The sequence below is a fragment of the Grampus griseus genome, assembly GCF_964374135.1.
Source record: "Grampus griseus genome assembly, chromosome: 10".
NCBI lineage: Eukaryota > Metazoa > Chordata > Mammalia > Artiodactyla > Delphinidae > Grampus > Grampus griseus.
Genome location: NC_139004.1, coordinates 14,415,145 through 14,442,945, shown reverse-complemented (window position 1 = coordinate 14,442,945; position 27,801 = coordinate 14,415,145).

Genomic DNA, 27,801 nt, shown 5'->3' with positions numbered 1-27,801 from the left:
GCTAACACCTATTCTTCTCAAACTCTTCCAAAATATAGCAGAGAGAGGAACACTCCCAAACTTACTCTACAAGGCCACCATCACCCGATACCAAAACCAGACAGAGATGTCACAAAGAAAGAAAACTACAGGCCAATATCACTGATGAACACAGATGTAAAAATCCTCAACAAAATACTAACAAACAGAATCCAGCAGCACATTAAAAAGATCACACACCATGATCAAGTGGGGTTTAGCCCAGGAATGCAAGGATTTTTCAATATACACAAATCAATCAATGTGATAAACCATATTAACAAATTGAAGGAGAAAAACCATATGATCATTTCAATAGATGCAGAAAAAGCTTTTGAAAAAATTCAATACCCATTTAAGATAAAAAACCCTCCAAAAGTATGCATAGAGGGAACTTACCTGAAAATAATAAGGCCCATATTTGACAAACCCACAGCCAATATTGTTCTCAATGGTGAAAAACTGAAACCATTTCCTCTAAGATCAGGAACAAGACAAGGTTGTCCACTCTCACCAATATTATTCAACATAGTTTTGGAAGTTTTATCCACAGCAATCCAAAAGGAATCCAAATGGGAAAAGAAGAAGTAAAGCTGTCACTGTTGGCAGATGACATGATACTATACATAGAGAATCCTACCAGATAACTACTAGAGCTAATCAATGAATTTGGTAAAGTAGCAGGATACAAAATTAATGCCCAGAAATCTCTTGCATTCCTATAAAGTAATGATGAAAAATCTGAAAGAGAAATTAAGGAAACACTCCCATTTACCACTGCATAAAAAGAATAAAATATCTAGGAATAAACCTACCCAAGGAGACAAAAGACCTGTATACAGAAAACTATAAGACACTGATGAAAGAAATTAAAGATGACACAAACAGATGGAGAGATATACCATGTTTTTGGATTGGAAGAATCAACATTGTGAAAACGACTATATTACCCAAAGCAATCTACAGATTCAATGAAACCCCTATCAAACTACAAATGGCATTTTTCACAGAAGAAGAAAAAAATTTCACAATTTGTATGGAAACACAAAACACCCCGAATAGCCAAAGCAATCTTGAGAAAGAAAAATGAAGCTGGAGGAATCAGGCTCCCAGACTTCAGACTATACTACAAAGCTACAGGAATCAAGACAATATGGTACTAGCACAAAAACAGAAATATAGATCAATGGAACAGAATAGAAAGCCCAGAAATAAACCCACACACATATGGTCACCTTATTTTTGATAAAGGAGGCAAGAATATACAATGGAGAAAAGACAGCCTCTTCAATAAGTGGTGCTGGGAAAACTGGACAGCTACATGTAAAAGAATGAAATTAGAACACTCCCTAACACCATACACAAAAATAAACTCAAAATGGATTAAAGACCTAAATGTAAGGCCAGACACTATCAAACTCTTAGAGGAAAACATAGGCAGAACACTCTATGACATAAATCACAGCAAGATCCTTTTTGACCCACCTCCTCGAGAAATGGAAATAAAAACAAAAATAAACAAATGGGACCTAATGAAACTTAGAAGTTTTTGCACAGCAATGGTAACCATAAACAAGACGAGAAGAGAACCCTCAGAATGGCAGAAAATATTTGCAAATGAAGCAACTGACAAAGGATTAATCTCCAAAATTTACAAGCAGCTCATGCAGCTCAATACCAAAAAAACAAACAACCCAATCCAAAAATGGGCAGAAGACCTAAATAGGCATTTCTCCAAAGAAGATACACAGATTGCCAACAAACACATGAAAGGATGCTCAACATCACTAATCATTCGAGAAATGCAAATCAAAACTACAATGAGGTATCACCTCACACAGGTCAGAATGGCCATCATCAAAAAATCTACAAACAGTAAATGCTGGAGAGAGTGTGGAGAAAAGGGAACCCTCTTGCACTGTTGGTGGGAATGTAAATTGATACAGCCACTATGGAGAATAGTACGGAGGTTTCTTAAAAACTAAAAATAGAACTACCATACGACCCAGCAATCCCACCACTGGGCATATACCCTGAGAAAACCATAATTCAAAAAGAGTCATGTCCCAAAATGTTCATTACAGCTCTATTTACAATAGCCAGGACATGGAAGCAACCTAAGTGTCCATCGACAAAGGAATGGATAAAGAAGATGTGGCACATACACACAATTGAATATTATTCAGCCATAAAAAGAAACGAAATTGAACTATTTGCAGTGAGGTGGATGGACCTAGAATCTGTCATACAGAGTGAAGTAAGTCAGAAAGAGAAAAACAAATACCGTATGCTAACACATATATATGGAATCTAAAAAAAAAAAAAGTTCTGAAGAACCTAGGGACAGGACAGGAATAAAGACGCAGACATAGAGAATGGACTTGAGGACACGGGGAGGGGGATGGGTAAGCTGGGACGAACTGAGAGAGTGGCATGGACATATATACACTACCAAATGTAAAATAGCTAGCTAGTGCGAAGCAGCCGCATAGCAGAGGGAGATCACCTCGGTCCTTTGCGACCACCTAGAGGGGTGGGATATGGAGGGTGGGAGGGAAGGAGACGCAAGAGGAAAGAGATATGGGGATGTATGTATATGTATAGCTGATTTACTTTGTTATACAGCAGAAACTAACACACCATTGTAAAGCAATTATACTCCAATAAAGATGTTAGAAAAAAAAAAAAGTATATGTAGTGTGGGAGGGGTTTTGGGGAAGGAAGGAGAATTGAAATTAGTTATTTTTGGTTGAAAGCTATAGTTCATATGAGTGGTTAGAACTATATTAATTAAAAGGATTATAAAGAAATACAAACATGTTTACAATATGTAAAAAAATAGATAAACAATAAGGATTTACTGTATAGCACATGGAACTACATTCAATATCTTGTAATAACCTATAACGGAATCTGAAGCTGTATACCTGAAACTAATACAATACTGTAAATCAATTATAGTTAAATTTTAAAAAACATTTTAAAATTATCTAGTTTGAAAGACACCTTGAGTAATTTAGATTTAAATGGTCTGATTTTGTTTAGAAAAGGATTAGATTCTTGTATAGAAAAGAAAATTTATTAAGAAGCATGTATGTTTTTCGGAAATTCACTAAAATCTCACATCCAGACTGATGTTGACATGTATTTAATATATCTGGCATACATTTAATTCTCATTGTCTGGCATTAGATTAATTTTTTCAATGGTACAAGAAATGTCCTGGCCTGTGTTTTTAAGGGTTTCAGTTTCTAGAACCAGGGAAGCCACAGGACATCCTCCGTATACTCCGCCCCCGATTCTTTAGTCTGGCACAATTTGTTAGCTCATCACTTTTTTTAAATGTTAATTTCACTTATTGATATGGCATCAAATCTTCATGTTCAGTTTTGCCCATCAACCAGTTTGAGAGTCAATTAAAGTTTCTATTTCACTTGGTCCAAGTTAAAATGATAAAACCCTTTTCCACAGCAGGCATCCACTCACCACTGGACTTGGCCTCATCACAAACTGAAAATCATTAAGCTTGATTCAAAATTAAATCAGAAGTCAAATGAAAATATTTCCTGCATACAAGAATATTGATGGGTCATAGTTTACAAAGAGTTCATTTTGCAGAGAGAGCAAGGACTGAGTCATAATCTCTTAGATTAGAGCTTTCTATCATATCCTGTTACTCAGTTTTTCTCTTGGAAACTAAATGACTCTATCAGACATCAGTCATACTCACAATGGTATCTTTTCTACATCATGGAGGCCAGGAGATATGTGTCATTCTTTGCCCTTTTATTTATTTGAGAAGACAGAGTCATGATACAAAAAAAAACCATCAGAAATCAGATTTAAGAGGGTTAAGAGAATGACATGGTATACAAGCCATTCTAAAAGTCCTAGCTTTGAAAATTTATTATATGAATTAGGTTCTGGAACTTAGAAAGCCAGTATTAATTCAGTTTTGTGAATGTAAAATAATAGGTAGGTAGAGATAGATAGAGATATAAACAGCCTTATTTATATCCATGTTGAATGTATCATGTTGAACATATTGAAACTTTTGAAAATATAGAAAAATGTAAAGAAAAACATTGAAATCATCCAGTATCACACCAACAATAATCCCTATTAACATTTTGGTGCAATTCCTTCTAATATTTTTCTAGTATACAAACACATATATATGTATTAGAAACAGGAGTGTCCATTTTTATACAGTTTTGTACCATTTTCCTGGGACATAAATGTGTTCTAAGAATGTATGTGTTACACACGTAAAGTATAGTAAAGTCAGGGCAGCCACCAGAAGTTTATTACAGGTATACCTCATTTTACTGTGCTTTACAGATACTGCGTTTTTTATACAAATTGAAGGTTTGTGGCAACCCTACATCCAGCAAGTCTATCACCTTCATCTTTCCAACAGCATTTGCTTACTTCATGTTTCTGTGATACATTCTGGTAATTCTTGCAATATTTCAAACTTTCTCGTTATTATTATATATTTGTTATAAATATAAAACTTTAGCAGGTGAGGAGTTGCTTCTTATGGATGAGCAAAGTAAGTGGTTTCTTGAGATGGAATCTATTCCTAATGAAGAGGCTGTGAAGATTGTTGAGATGACAACAAAGGATCTAGAATATTACGTAAACTTAGTTGATAAAGCAATGGCAGGGTTTGAGAGGACTGACTGCAATTTTGAAAGAAGTTCTTCTGTGGGTAAAAGGCTATCAAACAGCTTCTCACACTATAGAGAAACTGTGAAAGGATGTGTCAGTCCATGCAGCAAACGTCACTGTTGTTTTATTTTAAGAAATGGCCACGGCCACCCCAGCCTTCAGTAACCACCACCCTGATCAGTCAGCAGCTACTAACATCAAGGCAAAAAAGATTACAGCTCACTTTATAAAGGCTCAGATGATGGTTAGCATTTTTTAGTAACAAAGTATTTTTTAATTAAGTTATCTGCATTGTTCTTTTAGACATAATGCTGTTGCATACTTAATAGATTACAGTATAGTGTAAACATAAATTTATATGCACTGAGAAACCAGAAAAATTCGTGTGACTCCCTTTATTGTGATATTTGCTTTGTTGTGGTGGTCTGAAACCCTCAATATCTCTGAGGTGTGCCTGTATACTCACTCACAGGTCTCAGAGAGGTGGTCACTATGTGTCATGCAGAGCCACAGGGGAAGCATCAGGGTAGTCAGAAGGCAGCAGACAGGAGTGAGGGGAAGGCCTAGGCCAGAGACTTTACTGGAATTTCTATAGGAAAAGCAAGGCAGGGCAGGATAAACAGTTTAGGATTGGCTAGTTTGAATACTTCTGGTGGTTTGGGGGCACAGAGGTGGCCTTTAGTTTCCTGGTACCTGGCCCTGGGCTGATTTAGGGCAGGAGAAATATTGGCTTGGTGTGTGAGAGACAGATAAGGAAGTTTCTGGGGGATATGAGCTTGAAATTCGTGGTTTGTGTATGGAAGAAGTGCTCCTGGCCAAGTCCTTTGTTATCTCTAAGAACTGGCTCTTAGATTACCCTGAGATGGATAGTCTCTCCCTTTAGCAAGGCTACAAATGCCAGAGCATCAAGAATACAGAAAATAAGAAAATGTTGCTAATATAGTTGGCCCTGTGATAGGTGGATATGAAATAGAGAAATACAGAATTTAAGAAAACACAGAGCAAAAGGCATGGTTGCTTCATGACTGCCTAGTAATCCATCACAGAAATATCCCATAATTTACACAGTAATTCTGCTACTATTAGATTCTTTTAATAGTTGTTTGGTATTTTAAATAATTCCACAATGACTAGACAGAGAAGAAAAAGGCAAGAAAGAAAAGACACGAATTGACTTATTTAAAATGTTATATATATAAATGTATATCATATATATTATGTAATATATAATACGTATACAATGTAGTCATATATAATATATGATTATATCATTATGTTATCATTATCATTATAATATATATACAATATTTGTGTGCTTTTGCCTACATAAGGAAATAGGAAAAGCAAGTTAGATCTGTACTCATTGACTTCTAAAAATGTCCACAATATATTGACAAGTGAAAGGACACTACAAAATAAAGCATGTATTAAAATAAGCCATTTCTGCACTGACAATCAACCAACTAAAATCCTTTAATATAATATACTATATACTCATTTGTAAAGGAAAACGGTGTGGAAGGATACCAGACCACTAAAATTGATTGCCACAGAGGAATGACAAGCATAGGCAGAAGGCAGGCAAGGGAAGACAATTCACTTTGCTTCCATACATTTTGTACTGTATCATTTTATGTATTACAACAAGTATGTATTATAATTTTAAAATATCCAATAAAGAGATTTTTAAAGAAAAAATATTTTGTGTACATTTCTTATTCTTTCCTTTCAATATATTCCTAGACAGGATTTACTAAGTTAAAAAATGAACACACCTATATATATTAAGGAGATTTTATATATATATATTATATATATATATATATATACACATTATACATTGTTATATGTGCTACTATCAGCAATGTACAAAGAAAAGTGTATATTTCTCCATAACTTTGCCAACACTGGACATTCACATTTTCAAACTATAAAATAAAATATTTACATTTGATTTAATTTGACTTTATTACTTATAAAAATGAAGTCTTTAAAAAATATGAACTCTTTGACCACTTGCTATTCTTGTGGGCTAAAACAAACGTTTTCTTTTTAAAAAGAAGCTATTTTATTGATTTTTGTGTGACCTTTGTATGTTAATGATATTTATAATGATATATACAATTAATTGATATTAATCATTTGTCATATGTTACAAATACATTTCCTTTTTGTCATTTGACTTTTCATTTCACTCATGATGTTTTTATATGCAAAATGTGGGAGACATTCCTAATGACCAGCACCCTGCTTTTGCCATTGCTTTTACTATGGACAGAATCATCCCTGAAGGTGACTTTCAATGCTTGATATTTAGAGTTCCAATAACTACTGAAAAAGCATCTATTTCCTTCTGAAGTCAAGGAAAAGAACCCAAAATTCTTTTAATTTTCAGTAAATTAGATGCTTATTTTATTATAATGTCACAGAAGCTCATGTTTTCAATATACATAAAAATGTCAATACCTGATAGGGCAAGACCATCCTTATTATCCCTTTTCCCATAAGTTTCTTAAATATTCTTGCCAATTTATTATTCAATATAAACTTTGGAAGCAGTTTGTTTAAAAAAATTATGCTTAGATTTTTATTGGAATAGTATTCACATGATAAATGAATTTAGGGAAACTGCTTCTCTAAAAATCCTTACCACAGTATTTCACTCCATTTATTAAATTTTTCTGTCATTCAGTAAACTTTCAGCTACATTTTTTTGTTAATTCCTTCCTGCCTATGTTTTCTGTATCTGTTATTCTTTGGAATAAAATTTTTCATTAGATATTCTCAATGTTAATTTCAGTTTATAGTGCGGTTACTAATTTCTGACTGTTTTTTAATCTGGCCACATAGCTGAGCTATTTTTCAATGTGATTACCAGTTTTGTTTTCTTGAAATTCCTAGTTCTACCCATCTATAATTGTGAGAATTCTGTATTCTCCCTTTGCATAGGCATTTTGATTATTATGGCTTTCTACCTCAGTGCTTTAATGAGAACTTCCAGAATAATGTAAAATAATGATCATTATAGCAGGCATCTTCACCACAGTTACTGGACTCTCTGGGACTCTATCATTACTGTGTATTCCATTGACTTCTACTATAAAATATACACCTCTTTAATGTCAAGGTACCCAGTTTGCTATGATTTTTTTTTAATGAGGAATGTTAATTGACTTTTAGTACCTTCTTAAAATCTATTGAGATGCTCATTAAGCTTTTTGTTTCCCCTTTTTTGATTAATTAATTAGATTTAATAGTATAAAAATACTAAATCAGAGGGGGATTGATCAAGATGGCAGACTAGGAGAACACGGAACTAATCATGTACAGAAAGACTCCTGTACAATGAAGGCTGTAAGAAAGATCTACAAACAATTAAGCAGGAAGGGAAGAAAAGTTTCAGGTCACGACCTGTGCCCCTGGGAGGGGACTCAGAGGAAAATGGAGACTACTTAGGCGGAGAGCCACCCTGGGGTGAGGGTGGGGGGAACAGTGACAGCCACAGATTGGGCACCCCAGTCCTGAGCTCCTACACAGGAGAGGCAAACCCCCTTGGCTGGTTGGAGGACCACTGGGACTAACAGGAGGGCTGTGGGAAGCCTGAACTTTGCTCCTGAGAAGCATACACGCACTGGCTTGCCCCTGAGGCAAGGCCTAGAGGGCAGTTAGAGGATTGTACTCTTTGACATAAATCATAGCAATATTTCTTTGGATCTGTCTCCTAAGGCAGGGGTCCCCAACCCCTGGGCCACAGACCTGTACCAGTACACTGCCTGTTAGGAACTGGGCTGCACAGCAGGAGGTGAGCAGTGGGCAGTGGGCGAGCAAGCAAAGCTTCATCTGCCGCTCCCCATCACTCGCATTACCACCTGAACCATCTGCCACAACCCCGCCCCCATCCATGCAAAAATTGTTTTCCATGAAACTGGTCCCTGGTGCCAAAAAGGTTGGGGACCATTGTCCTAAGGCAAAAGAAATAAACACAAGAATAAACAAATGGGACCTAATTAAACTTAAAAGATTTTGCACAGCAAAGGGAACCATAAACAAAATGAAATGACAACCTACAGAATGGGAGAAATTATTTGCAAACGATATGACCAACAAGGGGGTCAACATATACAAACAGCTCATACAACTCAATATCAAAAAAACAACCCAATCAAAAAATGGGCAGAGACCTGAATAGACGTTTTTCCAAAGAAGAATACAGATGGCTAACAGGTACATGAAAAGATGCTCAACATCGCTAATTATTAGAGAAATGCAAACCAAAACCACAATGAGATATCACCTCACACCTGTCAGAATGGCCATCATCACAAAGTCTACAAATCACAAATGTTGGCAAGGATGTGGAGAAAAAGAAACTCTTGTACACTATTGGTGGGAATGTAAACTGGTGAAGCCATTAGGGGAAACAGTATGGAGGTTCCTCAAAAAACTGAAAATAGAACTACCATATGATCCAGCAATTCCACTCCTGGGTATGTATCTGGAAAAAACGAAAACACTAATTCGAAAAGCTACATGCACCCCAATGTTCATAGCAGCACTATCTACAATAGCCAAGATATGGAAGCAACCCAAATGCCCATCAACAGATGAATGGATATAAAAGATGTGGTGTGTGTATATGTATAAAATAATTTACCTCGTTCAACTTCCAAATGTCTGCCTTTGAGGCGATAACAAGTCTCGTAGCAAAACTGGCAGTATGGTTTGTCAAAAAATTTAAGGAACTGTAGTTCACTTTTACAGAGTTAAACTCTCTTTTTTTCACTGTAGTATAACTGACATACTACATTCTATTAGCTTCTGGTGTACAACACAATTATTCGTATACATTTCAAAATATCACCACAATGTCTGTCACCACACAAAGTTACAGATTTTTTTTCTTGTGATGAGAGCAACTTTCAAATTTACGATATAGTATTATTGACTATAGTCACCATGCTGTACATTACATCCCCTGACTTATTTATTTTATAACTGCAAGTTTTTACCTCTTGATCCCCTTTAGCCATTTCACCCACCTCCCAGTGCCCCCTCCTCTGACAACCACCAATCTCTTTTCTGTATATATATGAGTTTTGTTTTATTTGTTCTTTTTTTTTTAATTAAATTTTACCATTTGTGACACAACATATGGACCTCGAAGGCATCATGCTTAGTGAAATAAGTCAGACACAAAAAGACAAATACCGGGCTTCCCTGGTGGCGCAGTGGTTGAGAGTCCACCTGCCAATGCAGGGCACACGGGTTCGCACCCCAGTCCAGGAGGATCCCACAGGCCGCGGAGTGGCTGGGCCCATGAGCCATGGCCACTGAGCCTGCGCACCCGGAGCCTGTGCTCTACAACGGGAGAGGCCACAGCAGTGAGAGGCCCGTGTACCGCAAAGAAAGAAAAAAAAAAAAGACAAATACCGCATGATTTCAATTATATGTGGAATCTAAAAAACAATACAAAGTTAAACTTTCTATATACAATATAAATATTACTGATAGGATATAATGATTTGAATCAGTATTCTTTTAATTTTCAAAAGATTTTACATCTTTTATCACATTTTATTTTCACAACAGCATTAAAGTGTTATCTGGTAGGTCGGATACATAAGAAACACATTTTCAGATGAGAAGCCTATGATCCAGACAACTTACATAAGACTTCCACTGTCAAGCAGTGGCAAAGCCAGGACAGAAATTAGTCATTTAATTAAGTCTGATAAGACTCAAAACATTTACTTAATTTCTAATTATTCCAAATAATATGGATAAATTCCTCTTACTCCAAACCTACTTGGAGCCATTCACTCAATTCATTCCTGAATCAAATCCATTATTGATGAATTTAAGTACTGATATGTTGGCCCTACAAGATAAGATTTACAAGGTATTAAGATAGACCACTGAAAGAAAATACAACACGGTCTTTTTATTTCTGACAGAAATGAGAATATTGACCTTATTTTAGTGGACATTTGACATTTTGGCTGCCCAGCAACTAAACTCATTACGGCAGAAAAATGGCAGAAAATTCTTTAATTTTCCTCCCATCGAAAGGTGGGGCCCATGTCCATTATCTTTGAATCTGGACTGTCTCTGTGATTGCTTTGACTAATAGAAACAGCAGAAGTGATCCTTGGTTTGTTTCCAGGCCAAAGCCTTCCACTTCCTGTCTTTTGGAACACTCTCTCCCTAAGACCCATCTAAGTATGAAAACCCTGAGACCACCAGCCTGGAGAGGCCCTGTGCAGACTAATGAACAGTCCCAGCTGAGCCCAGCTTTCCAGCTGTTCCCACCAGGACACCAGCCATGTGATTCTCCAAACCTGACCAGGTACCCCACCGATTGACTTTAGCTGATAACACATGAAACATAAACATCACCTACCTAAACTCTGCCCCAAAAATCACCATCTGACAATAAAATGATTATCATTTTAAGCCACTAAGGTTTGGGATAACTTATCATGCAACAGTAGATAATTGAAATACTCATCTTCCTATTTGAAGAAAGTCCCAAGATAGCTGAAAGACAGGGCTCCACTTCCTACCACGGAAAACTGAAGGCAGAAAATACTTCTTCACATACTTGGTGATTAGAGTGCAGGTGTGTGACCTGAGTTTAGTCAATTAAGAGTTCTAGTTTAGGACTTTGAACCCTGAAAGAGTAACACAAAGTAGAGGGAAGGTTAAAGAAAATTCACATGTAGCTGCAACAAACCAAGAGTCAGTGCATGCAAAAGACCAAGAATAGCTAAGAAAATTTTGAAGAATAATAAAGTGGAGGGACTTGCCTTTTTAATATCAAGAGTTTTTATTAAGGTATAGCAAATAAGGTACTGGGGCTTTGACTAGAAATAGACACATACACCAATGGAACAGAACCTAGAAGAACACACATATGTAGAAAGTCTATTAGTGACATAAGAGTAATCCTAAATTAATGAGGGAAGGATAGCCTATTCAATAAACAGTTCTCACTGGGAAAATTGATTATCTATGCCAAAAAATAAATAAAATTAAATCTTCATCTCATACATATGCTTCAATCATTTAATTACATTAAAGACACAAATATGAAAGTCAAAACTAAAAACATTTAGAAGGAAATAGAGAATATTTTTGACCTCAAGGTAGGGAATAACTTTTACAACATGATTCAAAATAATGACCACAAAGGAAAATATTGAAAATTAAACTATAACAAAATTAGCCATTTACCCCTCATAAAAATATCTTAACTAGAATAAAGGGACATGCCATAGGCTGAGAAAGATATCTGCATACAACTGACAAAGGGTTAGTGTCTAGAATATACAAAGATTGTTTTTCAAATCAAAAAGAAAAAGATGGGCTTCCCTGGTAGCACAGTGGTTGAGAGTCCGCCTGCCGATGCAGGAGACACGGGTTCGTGCCCCGGTGCAGAAGATCCCACATGCCGCAGAGCGGCTGGGCCCGTGAGCCATGGCCACTGAGCCTGCGCGTCCAGAGCCTGTACTCCGCAATAGGAGAGGCCACAACAGTGAGAGGGCCACGTATCGCAAAAAATAAATAAATAAATAAATAAAATAAATAAAAAGAAAAAGACAACTTAAAAATACTGCCAAAATAAAGAAGCAATTAACAAGAAAGAAAGAAAACGAAAGAAAGAAAGAGGAATGACAGTAAACATTTGAAACCATAGTAAACTTTAACAGTAAGTAAGAAAATGCAAATTTAAAGCACTATGGGATTCCATTTCACGTGGATCACATTGGAAATATTAAAAGTCTGACAAAATCAAGTTCTGGAAAGAATATTAGCAACTTGCACCTTCAAACACTTGCAGTGGAAGAAAAAATTGTTATTCCCACTTTGGAGAGGATTTGGACAATAACTAGTAAAGATTAAGATTCATTTAACCTAAAATGCAACAATTCACTCCTTGAATACACCTTGTAAAAACTCTTTCACATGTACATAAGAAGTAGAAAGATATTAATAGCAAGAAAATTGAAATAATTTAAATGCCAATCAACAGAAAATGCATAATTGTGAAATATAAATACAACATATGATTATACAGCAATGAAAATGAATGAATGAGACTTATACAAAGGAACGTAGATGATTATCATAAATATAGCACTGAATGAAGAAATCAGGCTGCAAAAAAACATGTGGATTATGATACCACTCAATAGTTTGTTTTTTTTAAAGAAAACTAAGCAATATACACATATGAATACAGTAAATCTATTTTGGAGTAAGGAATTAATAAATAGCAAATTTCAGATAGTTATAAAATTGGGTAAGAGGGGAATTTTTTTCTATTAATGATCTATTAATATGGTACATGATGTTAAATAATGGCATACCTAAATGATACAGGTATACCATTATTTTCCTAATGTATTTAGATTGTTTGCTAATATTTATTATTTTGCATTAATATTCATAAGTGGTATCGGTTTATAAATTTATGTGTGTGTCTATACTGTCTTGGCTAGATTTAGATACTCGTGCTTTGGAATCTTTCCATCAATTTCTATGAACTGAAACAAATTGTATAGCATTGAGACTATATGAGTTTGGTAGAATCTACTGTGAAACTATCTGGGTCTCATAATTTTATGTGGGGTACTACCTTGATAACTTTATTTATTGTAAAAAATTGGTCTAAGCTTTCTGTCTTCTTTGAGACCAATTTTGGTAAACTGTCTTATCCTTGAAAATTATCCATCTAGGTTTTCAAATTTATAGGCCTAGAAGTATGAACATAGTCTCAATATTTTAAAAAATTCTTCCATTTCAATGTTTACTTCCCCCTTTTACCGTATCTTCATTTGTGTGTGTATATATATATATTCTTTCTCCCTTTTCCTCTTAAGTTAAATGGTGATTTTTTTAATTTATTAATTTTTCCAAAAACTAAATTTTGATAAGTTTATTAGAACTTAGATCTACTGTTTTTCTATACCTCACTGATTTTTGCTTTTGTCTTTGTTAGTTCTTTGACTTTTTATTTACTTTGTTGTTTTTTCCTAACATTACCAGCTGAAAATTTAGTTCCTCTATTTTCACTATTTCACTTTGCAGATAAAAGTGTTTTAGTTCTATGAAGTTTCCTCTAACTGTTTAAATGTAGACCGTAAGTTCTAATATATTCTAATACTCATTACTTCTTAGATATTCTCTCATTTCCGTTTTTATTTTTCATTTCACCCAGGAGTTTAAAAGAAGGCCTTATAATTTTCAGGTTTAATTCTGGTCTTTCTGGGGATTTCCCTGGCAGTCCAGTGGTTAAGACTTCGCCTTCCAATGCAGGGGTGAGGGTTCAATCCCTGGTCAGGGAGCTAAGATCCCACATGCCTAGTGGCCAAAAAACCAAAACATAAAACAGAAGCAATATTGTAACATATTCAATAAAGACTTTAAAAATGGTCCACATGGAAGCAGCTGCACAGCGCAGGAGGATCAGCTCAGTGCTTTGTGACCACCTAGAGGGGTGGGATAGGGAGGGTGGGAGAGAGACGCAAGAGGGAGGGGATATGGAGATATATGTATACATATAGCTGGTTCACTTTGTTATACAGGAGAAACTAATACAACATTGTAAGGCAATTATACTCCAATAAAGATGTTAAAAAAAAATGGTCCACATCAAAAAAAAAAATCTTAAAAAAAAAATTTTGTCCTTCTGTCTCTTCTCTTTCATGTACTTGGCTAGAGGGAGAGGTCAGGTTACTGCTCACTCTCCAAAGAGGCTCGTGGCAGGAGCTTAAGTTGATTGTTGTGCTGACACTTGGTGTATATTTTTCTATTTAAAAGTAATTTAAAGTTGGTAGTGTTATTTTTCTTCTGGTTGGGCTGACATTGTGAGTTTTATGGATTGTATTTGTTTTTGTCAACCTGTATAGTCTTTTGGAGAATGTGTCGAGAGATTCAAATTTAGTAACAGCCACTTTCCCAAGCTACCTGGAAGTCTCCACCATTATTTTTAACCTAAAAGTTTCATCCCTTTGATCCAAAATTTTAATATTTAACATTTAATGGATGTATCTTACAAGTTTGTTTCTCCTATCGCTTTTTCCATTCCCTGGATACCAGATGTAATCTCCAACGTTAAAACTGGACTCAAAAGACTCATGAATTATCCAGTTCAGCCTAAACCTACAGCAGGAATCCCTTTTACAACTGATCCAAAATCAAACAAACAAACCTGAAAATGGCTATTCAGGCTTTGGTTTCTTATTTTCAAGACAACACAGCCAATATTTAGAAAGTTACATATATTTTGTGGTCTTTTTTAAGGTTTATTTTTTATTTATTTATTTATTTTAATTTTTTTTGGCTGCGTTGGGTCTTAGTTGTGGCATGCAGGATCTTTCGTTGCAGCACATGGGCTCTTCGTTGCTGCACGCGGACTCCTCTCTAGTTGTGGCATGCGGGTTTTCTCTTCTCTAGCTGTGGCGCGGGCTCCAGGGTGCCTGGGCTCTGTAGTTATGGTGCACAGGTTCCAGAGCGCGTGGGCTCTGTAGTTTGCAGCATGTGGGCTCTAGTTGAGGCGCACGAGCTTAGTAGTTGTGGCACACTGGCTTAGTTGCCCCGTGGCATGTGGGATCTTAGTTCCCTGGCCAGGGATCAAACCCACAGCCCCTGCATTGTAAGGCGGATTCTTTACCACTGGACCACCAGGGAAGATGCCAAGAAAGTTATATATATTTGGTGTTTTGGTTTAAAATAAGTGAAAAATATACTCCTGGGAACTTCGGCCCATTGGTCTCATTTCAACCTGCAGTATGGATAACCAGGCATACTTGTGAACTCCAGAGAACACAGGATAGTACAGAATAAACACAAATGCTCTTTCCTGAAGATATGAAGGGAAGGAAAAAAACCTATCATTTTACATTATACCAACACAAATTATGAAGTAGATTGTAACATCTGGATAATATTTTTAAGTAAAATATGGTTTCTCAAGGAAATTTCACAAGTATCGTTAAGGATACTTCAGTGGAAAATCTGAGAAGCACTTCTCATCTAGAGTAACAGAAAAAAATCATTTGTCTTGTATATAAAAATTGTACCTACGGCTTCCAGTATTTCCATGTCTCCTAAACATTTTCTGTTCACAAGCTCAACTCTCCCAGTCTTACTTTTTTATTTAATCTCTATTTGCAATTAAATAAAATTCCTAGAGCACTTATAACACTCCAGGTATAACAAAATATTCTCACATAATCTGAACCTTATTTATGCTTTTATGTGTGCAGTCTAACATTTAATCAGGATTGTTTTTAAATCTTGAATCTCATGTTTGGTTTTGATTACATTTGGAACGCCCAGGTAATTCTGATAGGCATTATTCTGTGTGTAAGTATCTGCATATGTAAATATATCTACATTATTTTTATATAGATACGTACACACCTAAAAATACTTATACAACTAATTTCTTAAATATCAAATTTGATATTTATCCATTTATAGTTTACCTTGTCAATGTCAGTTCCTTTTCCTAACCACTGAGATAATTTTGAGTCTTAAACCCAAAATCCAAGGGTGCAAAATGGGAGTGGAGATGAGGGTAGTTAGGAAAATAGTACTTGCATTTTTTCAAGTAAATCAGGCCTGATTACCCAAGGTAGCTACCAAAAAAACATTTCTTTAAACGAGCATTATGGATTTCCCCTACAATACAAGTAGGCATCCCACAGGTTAAGAAAACATGTTTTTTAAGTATTGATTTAGTTGCCTGATTTTAGAAATGTGGTGAATAGGACATACATAGAAGCCCAGTGGCATTCAGCTAGAGACCTCCCTCCACGTAGACATCAATCTCTATGACCTAACAATGTATTCAGTTTCTGAGTTATCTTTGAAATCACCTCACTTTACTACTCTCCATCTCACATTTCTCCGTCTAGTCCACATGCCTATTACAAAATACTTTGCTTACATGGTACTTTTTTTTGATTTGGTAGACTCCAATGGATGCTCATTAACTAAGATATGCCCTGTCCACGCTACTTTCTCCTGGAGAGAGAAGGAAGGAAGGAAGGAAGGGAGGGAGGGAGGGATGGAGGGAATCATAATGGTGGTACCAAGATAGGTAAGAGTTACAGAAATAAATAATTTTGCCTAGGGTCAATGCTCCCAATATTTAGATAGCGACCACTATTGGCACAGGAGCAGCACCCTTGGTTGCCAATTACTGCCTAAGACTTCCCTTGAGATATATGTGCCATTTTATGACATTAAAAAAAAAAAGTGAAACCCTTCCTTAACACTGAATTTTAGAGAGAATTGTGCATGCATTCATTACCACCTCTCCCAAACCCCACCAAATGACAAAAGTAGGATTTTTTTAAGTTAAAAATCCTCATGGACAAAGGGAATGGGAAGGAGACGACAGCAAACTAGAAACATCAACTACTTTTCAAAAGATAGAAAAAGGATACAGGAATGACATTGACTTAAATCTGGGCAAAGGAAGCACAAGCCTATGAGCCCCAAGAGGGTAGTATCAATGAGAAGCAAACTGATTCATCGTCAAAGGACCTTTGAAAGGTTCAGTATTGGAAAATAAGGCATTACACAACAGGAAGTTTAAGCTTGGAGGTAAGAAAAGGGAAAGTGACTTTTTAAATATGCCTAAGAAGCAGTTAAACTCTCAGGTTCCCTCTTCTGCCTCACACTTTAAGGAAGCTACCTGTTTCCTATTCTTATAGGGGAGTAAGGTCTCTTTCCCAAAGAAATTGAACCAGAAATGCTCCACCTTGAAAATGTCAGGCACAACTAAAAGCAAGGATAAGGTCCTAGACAGAAAAAAAAGAGAGTAAATCTGTTTACTGAGAATGTGACACAAGCCTTACAATCCCCTCCTCTATCCAGTTGCCAAAATGCCTGCAGACTGGATAATAACCCCTCGGGCATTGAAGTTGATAACCTTCCAAAATGTTCCAAATAATCCGTGTCTCCTGACACTTATACTCTATGTAATAGCTTTCCCTCATATGTGGGTTGGACCTAGTGACTCACTTCTAATAAATAAAATATGGCAAAACTAAGGGAGGATTAGTTTATAAAAGACTGTGATTCTCATCTCGCTGGGCCGTTCTTTCTTGTCTGATTGGCCTGCTTACTTTAATGAAGTAACTCATCATGTGGGGAGACTCAAGTGGCAAGAAACAGGGAGGCCAACAGACAGCAAAGAACTCAGGTGTTCAGTCTAACAACCTATGAGGGACTGAATCTTAACAAAAACCTTGTAATTGAGCCTGGAAGCAGATCCTTCCCCAGTTGAGCTGAGATGGCTAGAGCCCTAGCTGACACCTTGTTTGCAGCCTGTGAGAGATCCTGAAACAGAGGAGCCAGGAAGCCATGCTCAGATTCCTGACATACAGAAACTGTGGGATAATAAATGTTGCTTCAAACCAGTATGTTCGGGGGTCCTCTTTTATGCAGCAATAGTTAAGTAATGCAGGCATTTAGAACAACCCTCTTATCAAAAAACTGAGTGACCAAGAGAGATCTACAGAAATGGACATTTGATGGACTCTCAAGAATAAAAAACAAAACAAAATAAAATAAAACCCTGACCACCTTACAATGAAGCCCATGAGCCAATAAACTCTGAACACTGATAAAAATCTACCACACAGCTCTCTCATATGAACAGGCAGCCAAGGATCACCAGAAGCTGAGCGAAGTCTCTGATATGGAAAGCAGGCTAAAGCAAATATACAAGAGAAAGAAACTTTAAGGAAATAGAAATAATTCAGAAGGCAGGCAAAAAGTTAAGCTACAAACAAACTAAAATTACTATCTTCTGAAAGATTACAAAAAGATACCGCATCCATGAAATACGAAGAAAATTCTAGAAGAAGAAGAAAAGAAGGATCAAGAGGAAGAAGGGGGCAGGGAGAGAAGGAGGAAGAAAAGGAAAAAGGAGAAGGAGGGAGACAGAGAGGCAGAAAGGGAAGAAGACAAACAAAAACGGTTCTTGGAAAATAAAAATGACTGGTGAAACAGATCACTTAAAAGGACTGAAAATATAATTGAGGAAAACTTTCAAACTGTAAAACAAAAGGGAGAGAAGTGTGTAATATGAGATAGAAAGTAAAAAAAAAAAAAAAAGACAATCAGTCCAGAAATTTTAGTATCTGACTAATAGGAGTTCCAGGAAAAGATAAAAAGGAGGGATTAATTAAAAATAATAATAACTAAACTTTCTCAGACTGAAAAACATGCTTCTACATTAGAAAGAGGCCCCTGAGAGCTAAGAAAAATGATTAAAAAAAAAAAAAACACAGTAAGGTATATAATCATGAACTTTCAGGACATCAGAGATAAAAAGAAAAACCTAATGGTTTCCTGGGAGAGTAGATATAGATTATCTGCAAACAAAATGGAATAATAACAGCACTGGAATTTTCAAAAGTAACATCTGAAGCCAAAATACAAGGGAATAATGACTTCAAATTTCACTGGGAAACTAATTTTCAACCAGAGTTCAAATAGCTAGTCAATCAATTGACTGTGAGAGCAGAATAAACTGATATGTAAGGTCTAAAAAAGTTGTATACAAAATACCTCTGTACATAAAGCTATTGAAAGTCACGCAGCAACTAAATGAGGGAATAAATCAAAAGAGAGAAGAGGACCCAGGTAAAAAGAAATTCAATATGGGAAAAGGCATAAAATAATCTCTAGAATGAAGGAAAAAGAAGTGCCAGTACAATCACTGTATATAGTAGGTCTAGAAAAGTTACTCTCTAGTCTGGAGCAGGTGGATTAAGGGCTCCAAAAGAGAAAAAGTAGGATCTAACAGTTCACCTGATAATTGTATTGAGCAGCTGCTAGAGATATGAGAAAAAGCTATTGGATGAATAGAAAAATATGAGAAGAATTAGAATTAGTTTCATACAAATTAAGCAAAGAAAGAATCTGAGACTATTTTTAACTGCAAGGAAAGAAGTTTTAGAAGGAAAATACCTTGACCATAAAATACTATATGACTCGGCAGCGAACAATATTTCATGAAATATTATGCTATTTCATAATTGCAAAATGTACACTCAAAATATTTTTAATCAAAAATTTGGAATATAATTGTATTAGAAAGAAGGTATAGGAAATACAGTGAGGAACAGAGGTGTAAGAGATGGTATAAATCCTCATATACCACGAAAGGAATTTAATAAAATACTACTAAAAATGATAAAGGAATGGTAGTATAGGAATATTATTTATAATGTGGAATGGAATAATCCATAAAATAGATAAAATAACAGAAAGTAGTTTTCTATGAGAAGTGAGATAGATGGAGGAAAGTACTAGTGTTCTTTATTATAAGCCTTTTCATTTGTCTTTAACAATATCCATATATTACCTTAATTAAAAAGAGCTTCAAAAACAAACAAAACAGAATTACATAAATCTGTTTTTCTCAAAGGATGTTCCTAATCCACAATTAAATGAAAAACCATGATGCACCTTAATGTATGTGGTAAGTTTTCACAAAAACAAGTAAGTATACATGCATATAAGCGAAAGGGTACAGACAATATTGAAAAATACACTCACATTCAATCTGATGCATTTGTGAGGAGCAGAATTGGAGTGGAGAAGAAGGTAGATTATTAATTTCCACGCAAACCTTTAACCTTTGACTTGTTATAAACATTAAAGTTAAAAACTCAATCATTTGGATTCTGAATCAGATAATTTTTATTTTACGATAAAGGACATCTGTGGTACAGTTGGTGAAATATGAATAAATTCTGTAGAGTTAAGTACTACATCAAGGTTAATTTCCTGATTTTGAAAATTATACCATTATTGTGTAAGAGAATGCCCTTGCTTTAGGAAATATTTAGGGGTAAAGGAGCTTTATGTCAGCAACTTATTCTCAATCAATTCAAAAATATATATATACATATATATACAAAAATAAAAAGAGAAATCAATATAGAGAGAAATAAAGCAAATGTGGTAACATTTGGGAGAATCTAGATGAAGAGTTTAAGGGAATTCTTTGTATATTTTTGCAATGTTTTTGTACATCTAAAGTTATTTAAAAATAAAAAGTGGGCTTCCCTGGTGGCGCAGTGGTTGAGAGTCTGCCTGCCGATGCAGGGGACACGGGTTCGTGCCCCGGTCCGGGAAGATCCCACATGCCGCGGAGCAGCTGGGCCCGTGAGCCATGGCCGCTGAGCCTGCGCGTCCGGAGCCTGTGGTCCGCAATGGGAGAGGCCACAACAGTGAGAGGCCCGCGTGCCGCAAAAAAAAAAGTTTTAAAAAAAATCTAAACATGTACAAAAAGACTCTTAAATTACTGCCAAAAATATATCCTTGAGATTAGGACGAAAATACTTTTTTTTTAACATCTTTATTGAAGTATAATTGCTTTACAATAGTGTTAGTTTCTGCTTTATAACATAGTGAATCAGCTATACATTTACATATATCCCCAAAACTCCTCCCTCTTCATTTCCCTCCCACCCTCCCTATCCCACCCCGCTATCCCACTCCTCTAGGTGTTCACAAAGCACTGAGGACGAAAATATTTTTTGTCATAGTGTTATTAGCAAGGTTCTACCATCAGATATTCATTATAGAAATCATTTAGGAGCCAAGAGACATTATATCTTTGTTCTTCCTAAGACAGAAGGAAGTTAAAATGACAAATAAGACTCACCACCTGGAGTGGTTTAAAGAAAATGCACTATAACTGTTTTAGAAAGAATTATTTGGAAAGGGAAGTATCTTTTGCTCTGCGTCTCATGTTGCATCTATATCAGACAAGTTGATCTTATTAAAGATAATTGAAATGGGATTTTAAAGCATACTTTTTTTTAGGTGCTTCAAGCATCCTGAATAAATTGAAATGGAGCCAGTTCCCCCAGATACATACTTGGAGAAATTGGGGGGTTTTTTTGGTTTTTTTGTGTGTGTTTTTTTTGCAGTACACGGGCCTCTCACTGTTGTGGCCTCTCCCATTGCAGAGCACAGGCTCCAGACGCACAGGCTCAGCGGCCATGGCTCACGCGCCTAGCCGCTCCGCGGCATGTGGGATCTTCCTGGACCGGGGCACAAACCCGTGTCCCCTGCATTGGCAGGTGGACTCTCAACCACTGCGCCACCAGGGAAGCCCGAGAAATTGTTTTTTAAACTTTATTGAAGGCATTTCTGAACTAGGTCAGAGTTTTGTGTGGGTTAACATTTTCTAGTATTTTACTCTTCTTCAAGGACAGCCACTGATTACTAGGCTAAATTTACTGATGGACAAGCAAATTTTACTGAGTGGTAAGCTCTATTTAATTGCTCCTCAAATCTACCTACTGAAAACTGAAGTCTTTATATTAAAAAGTTTAGACAGTCACCTATAAGCATATATTCTGTTACAAACTGCTTCTTCGGGTGTTGCTTTATTTACATATGCAATAAATATGATGTGTGGGAAGTGCAATTACTTAGCTGGGTAATTTAGGAAAGTCAATTTGTTTCTCTGGATGTCACTTTTCCTCATGATTAAAAAGAGCATTAAATTAGATAACTTCAAGTTCCTTTTCAGCTCTAAGAATACTCATATTAGAGTTCTCCAGAGAAAGAGAACCAATGAGGTGTGGTTGGGGGAGGGAGAGAGAGAGAAGACTGATTTTAAGACATTGGCTCAGATGATCTTGGAGATGCCAGTCCAAAATCTGCAGAGTAGGTTGGCCCAGTTGAGACCCAGGAAAAGGCTGCAGTCTGAATCCAAAGGCAACCTGCTGGCAGAATTCCTTCTCAGTTGGAAAGGTCAGTCTCAGTTCTATCAAGGCCTTCAACTGATTGCATGAGGCCCATACACATTACGGAGGGTAATCTGCCTCACTCAAAAAGTCCAACAATATAAATGTCAATCCCATCCAAAAAAACACCATCACAGAAACAGCCAAAATAATGTTTGACCAAATATCTGGGCACAATGGCCCAGCCAAGTTACACATAAAATTAATCTTCATGATACTTTATGTTATAGAGATAATTACTTTAAATTTTTTTAAATCAGAAACAGTATGAGAAGGATTGTTATATTTTTCTTACGGGAAAGTCTGAGGAACTCCACCACAACTCCTAGGAAAGCATCATAGTTTTTAAACAACTGAGATGTTCTTTACCAGTGTGTTTGAGCTGTGGCATAGGGTGAAATTAAGTCTCAAACAGCATTTTCAATTACCAACGGGACGTGTTATACAATTTCAAAATACAGTGACTTCAACAAAAGATACTGAATCCACCTCATATTTACTAAAGATGGTTCTGGCCTGAGTCTCAGAGAATTCAGAGGCCTATCACCTCATCTTTTCTTTGTGGAATTGTATCCAGGGGCTTCCTTAGTAAGATCCCAACCCATAATTTCAGTGTTGTGACATCATATTTGGAGTGAGTGTAACTCCTAGGAGAACTCCCATCACATTATAAGGACTAATTTATCTCAGAAATAAAAATGCATTAACTAGTAATCATCTTATCACTTATTTTAAAATCAACAGATAATTTTGAAGTGAAAGCAATAGCAATACTACTAAAGAAAAATACAAATCTCTTTTATTTATGTTTTGACTATTTTTCTTCCATGGATTCTAATGTCTTGGGATGTGGAACCGACTACAAATCAAGCAACAATCAGGCCTTCACCAGTATTCCCTCACTAGCGCAAAATAACTCCGACCAAATTCCATTTTAACCACGGCAGTGACCAATGAGAAAATGTAAGTGATATAAAAAGCTACAATTTGAGAACGTAGCACTCTCTGGTCTGTATGACATTCCTTAATCCTTTGCTCGCATATGAACCTGAGGACTTTGGTTATAAAGGCAAGAAACAACCCATGTGGTGGTCTAGTTCCATCAAGATTAACTTTCTTGTGATTAAAATAAAGAGTGACCTTCAGAAGGTCTTTTGGTTCACCTGTAAGTCCTCACAAAGTTTGAATGAAGACAGTGGAGGTAAGTGTTGAGCTGCTATCCCATGTGTTACTTAGCAGGGCAGACTCTAGTTATTGGACATGTAGTGGCAGTTTAAGGAAGGAAAAACCTGGTGGGCCTTATTCATGAGTATCCTCTAACCCCTCCCCAGTAGCCCACACCCCCAAATGCCCACTCCCCAGATTGAGTGAAAACAAGTCACTCTTGTAAGTTTGAAATTCCTCGTTGAGTGCTGTGGTAAATCTGTGGGTACCTTCCCAAAGTGTAGCTGTTCAATGATCAGGTCCTTTCCAGGGGGCTTTTGCATAAGAAGGCACAGCCTAGATGCCCTAAACTATTTTTTGCTAAGCCTCAGCTCTCCACAAATGAGATACGATGACAAATTGTCAAGTTCAACAATGTGGCATTTGCAGTATATATCAAATCATTATGCTGTACACGTCAGACTAATATAATGTTATATGTCAATTATATCTCAATAAAGCTGGGGGGAAAAAAGTGTGAGATCCATGTTCCCAAACATTAAGAAAGGTTGTTTGTCTGCAGTTTCAAGGGCAAAAGAGGTCATTATGGTCATTATGGCCAGTACTGAAAAAGAATGCCTTAAAAGGCATGAAAAAAGTTCTTCAAATTGACAGAAGTATACAATAAGTGAGTGTAGTTGTAACAAAACTCGAGGGAACAGGAAGGAAGTTGGTGCCACCCCATTCTTTCCATGAGGTGTTAATTGGAAGAACGATATAGAATGAATCCTCTCCTTCATGCCCATGGTATGAAGAAGAGTACCAAATGGGTAGCTGGTCAAGGGCCCAGGTCAAGGAAGTTCCTTGTAGTAGCCCTAACCACAGCTGTCCCAAGCATGAGTGTACTGAGAAGGTGTTCTCAGCCGGCAGAGCCCAAGGATTCCCCCAAGCCCCAAAACACATTAGAAAATACTGTGACATCCAACGATGTCCCAACTCCCCATGTGGATCTCTTGATATGGAACACTCAGTGAGACAGGAGGTTAAAGATCTCTCAACTAATAAAATAGGGACTCTCTCTTAACCACTTCACAGGGACATTATGAAGGAATATAAACTTATATATGTTTTTACACATGAAGTAGGGCTGGTCATTGAAAAATAAAAGCTCTGTGCATGCGTGGTGTTGTGATAGAGACACAAGACACACTGTCTTTTTCCTGGACTACTTTCAGTCTTAATTAGAAGTGCTTCCTTACAAAAAGAACAACCTTCAGTTTCATGACACGCACTCCTTGCCCATTCTGTTGAGGCTGGTACTCAGTAATTTTGACTCGGAAATTAATTTCTGAGAAGCAGATGTGGAACTTCAAAAAGATGCATCAGTTCCACTTGGGGCAATTACTTTGCACAACCAACACAGCTCTTGGTAAACAAAAACCACCATTAAAAATTTCAAGTTCTTTCAAACAAAATGGTCAAACAATGTCTGCTTCATGTCCAAGGAAACAAATGGTCATAAATTTTATTTAACTCCTGCTGCTATGGGAAATAAAAGGCAATAAACCTAAGAATCAAAGTCTTGGAAAATTCCTGATCAAAGGTAATTCAGTGTCACAACACTGCTGCTCAAGGTACACAGATTTTCCTGTGATTTTTTACAATAATGTCTGTAATTATTATTAATTATAGGGTATTTGACAAGGTACTCAGCAATGTATTAAACGTTTACTTTCCCTGATGGGTTTACAATCTATAAAATATGTTAATCTAACTTTTCCAATATTTACTTTGCCAGCCCCTCCCCTCTTCACCTTCACTCTCACCCCATTACATTCTTTTTATATATATATATCCATTCATAAAACACATCCATCAAGCCTCCTACACAGGAAGCACATCTGTCTCTGTTCTCTACCTTCTCAAATAACTTTGTCCCTTCCTCTTCTCTTGTTATTTTCCCTGTGTTTTCTCCTTTTCCATTTTCCACCCTCTATCCCCGTTTTTTCATGTCCTCCCTTCCCCACTCTGCAGCCAAAGTTCCTACTTTCCACGTCTACCTTTGTTTGTCTATTTTTATATACACATTTGAAGAAAAGGAACTTTCCAGAATGTTCAAAAGAAATAAAGGAAGGAAGGAAGGAAGGAAGGGCTTCGAAAATGGAAAGGAAGCATTGCTTAGAGAGCACCAACTGCCTGTTATGGAGAATAATGGCAACTAGAACTTTTAGTCCTCCCTCCCTCCCTCCCTTCTTTCCTTAACTGGGAGCCCTGTTATCAGCTACAGATTGATGCAAGCAAATCATCCTCTGCTGAGCTCTGACAGCCAGTTTGAGGGACTGGCAAGTTCTGGAAAAGTTCTTCTTTGTGCAGTCAGAAAGATTTTAGAACTTGGAAACTCAAAAGACAGAAATGATATGCCAGAATAATGAAGGCCAACCCAGCTAAATAAATAAATAAGTAAATAAGCATACTGAGGGGAAAATATGGTTTCATTAGAAAAGCTTTTCTAGGTAATAGAAAACTGGAGAAATCAACCAAAGGAAAATTAGGAGCCACAAAACTGGAGATAAAGTAGAATTAGAGGTAAAAGCAGCAAAGGCAGGATACAATCTCGAAGGTCAATTGATAATATGTGTAGCAAGCACTGAACCAACACCAATCAATACAGCTCAGTATGAACTGAATCACAGCCTAATAACCACATCACATCCATTTTATGGTACCATCTATCACATGAACAGCAGGAAGCAGTGGCAATTCAACGTATTGCACACTCCAGCAAACTGGCTTCCAAGTGTCATTTGAAACGAACAGTGTGGCAGGAGTTGCAGCGATAAAGGGGTGAGGGAGCAGAAATAGACTGCAGAATGGCCTATGAGCTCCTGGAAATACAAATTTGGAGCAAAGGTGGGAGAGGGGGACCACAGAGAGCAAGGGACATGGATAGGAAAGTTCCTGAAGCATGCCTGCTCAGATTCCACGTCGAATTAGTAAGTCCTATTGGGATAGCGCTTGGCTGCATTATGGAGAAAGGAATCAATAGCCGTCTGAAGCAGGGGGTGAGGGAGAGGGAAGGGCAGGAGGAAACTTGAGCCGTTAATAGAACTGTGAAGAAGCAGAGATTTGTGAGCTGGTCAAGATGTCTAAGTGGAGATGAATGGACAACGGCTTCCCCAGAATTAGGGGGGTTTATTTAGATTGTGTTTTTCTTGTCTCTTCACATCACTGTGGCATTTTGACTTTTCTCCTAAAAATAATACAAAATTCTGGGAGGAAGAATACACATTACATGTGTTCATCAAGCAAAATTCAGAGGAATGCTGTACACACTATCATCAAGGCTGTTTGCTGCTTACAGGGCTGCCTGCACGCCATCCTCCTTTCCTGCCTGTCTTATTAAGAGGCTCTGTTCTTTCCCTGGGGCGACAGCAGCAAAGACGGCCAACAAACCTTCAAGAATTGTACCACAGTATTCTCCAAATTTGTCTGATAAGGATATTTTTAAAATAAGAACTCAAAGATGGCCTATTTTTCTTCACTATTATCATTTGTTTTCAATTTGGTACATTTTGACTTCCTTTCTTAATAGAGATGTCAAGTCTGTTATAAGCTCTGAGTAGAGAGGCGTGACACAAATACTTCAAGAGAATTAAATCCATTACAGTGTTAGAACACATTTGCCTTAACTATGAAAAAGGGCACAGATTGAAGCCCTGTTTCCACATGTGCTCTGATTTCTCTAGGGTATAAGTGAAGTATTTAAGTTGATTAATCAAACTGCACATACCTTGTAAATATACATGTAATAAAGTATATTTACAATAAAAGACAATTTTCAAATGGTATATACTTCGATTTTACGATCTTTCCACCAATTATCAGCCACATTAAACAAAACATTAAGCAAAAAACTACTCAGGCTCATCTGAAAGGAATGCGATATTCTACATGAGAACTCAGCCAAGGTGTTTTATGGAACCACTGTTGGATGCGGATCGCTGACATGCAGTCATTTAGTTATGTAAAATTTAGTGTCCTCAATTTTTGGTTGGGACATTTGCAAAATATCTTCCCTTAACTCAAAAGCAGTCACCATTTTCTGAGGACTTTACATTTTCCCCTAAATTATTTGTCAGCCAAGGTAAGAATATAACAAAATGCTCCTCTCCTC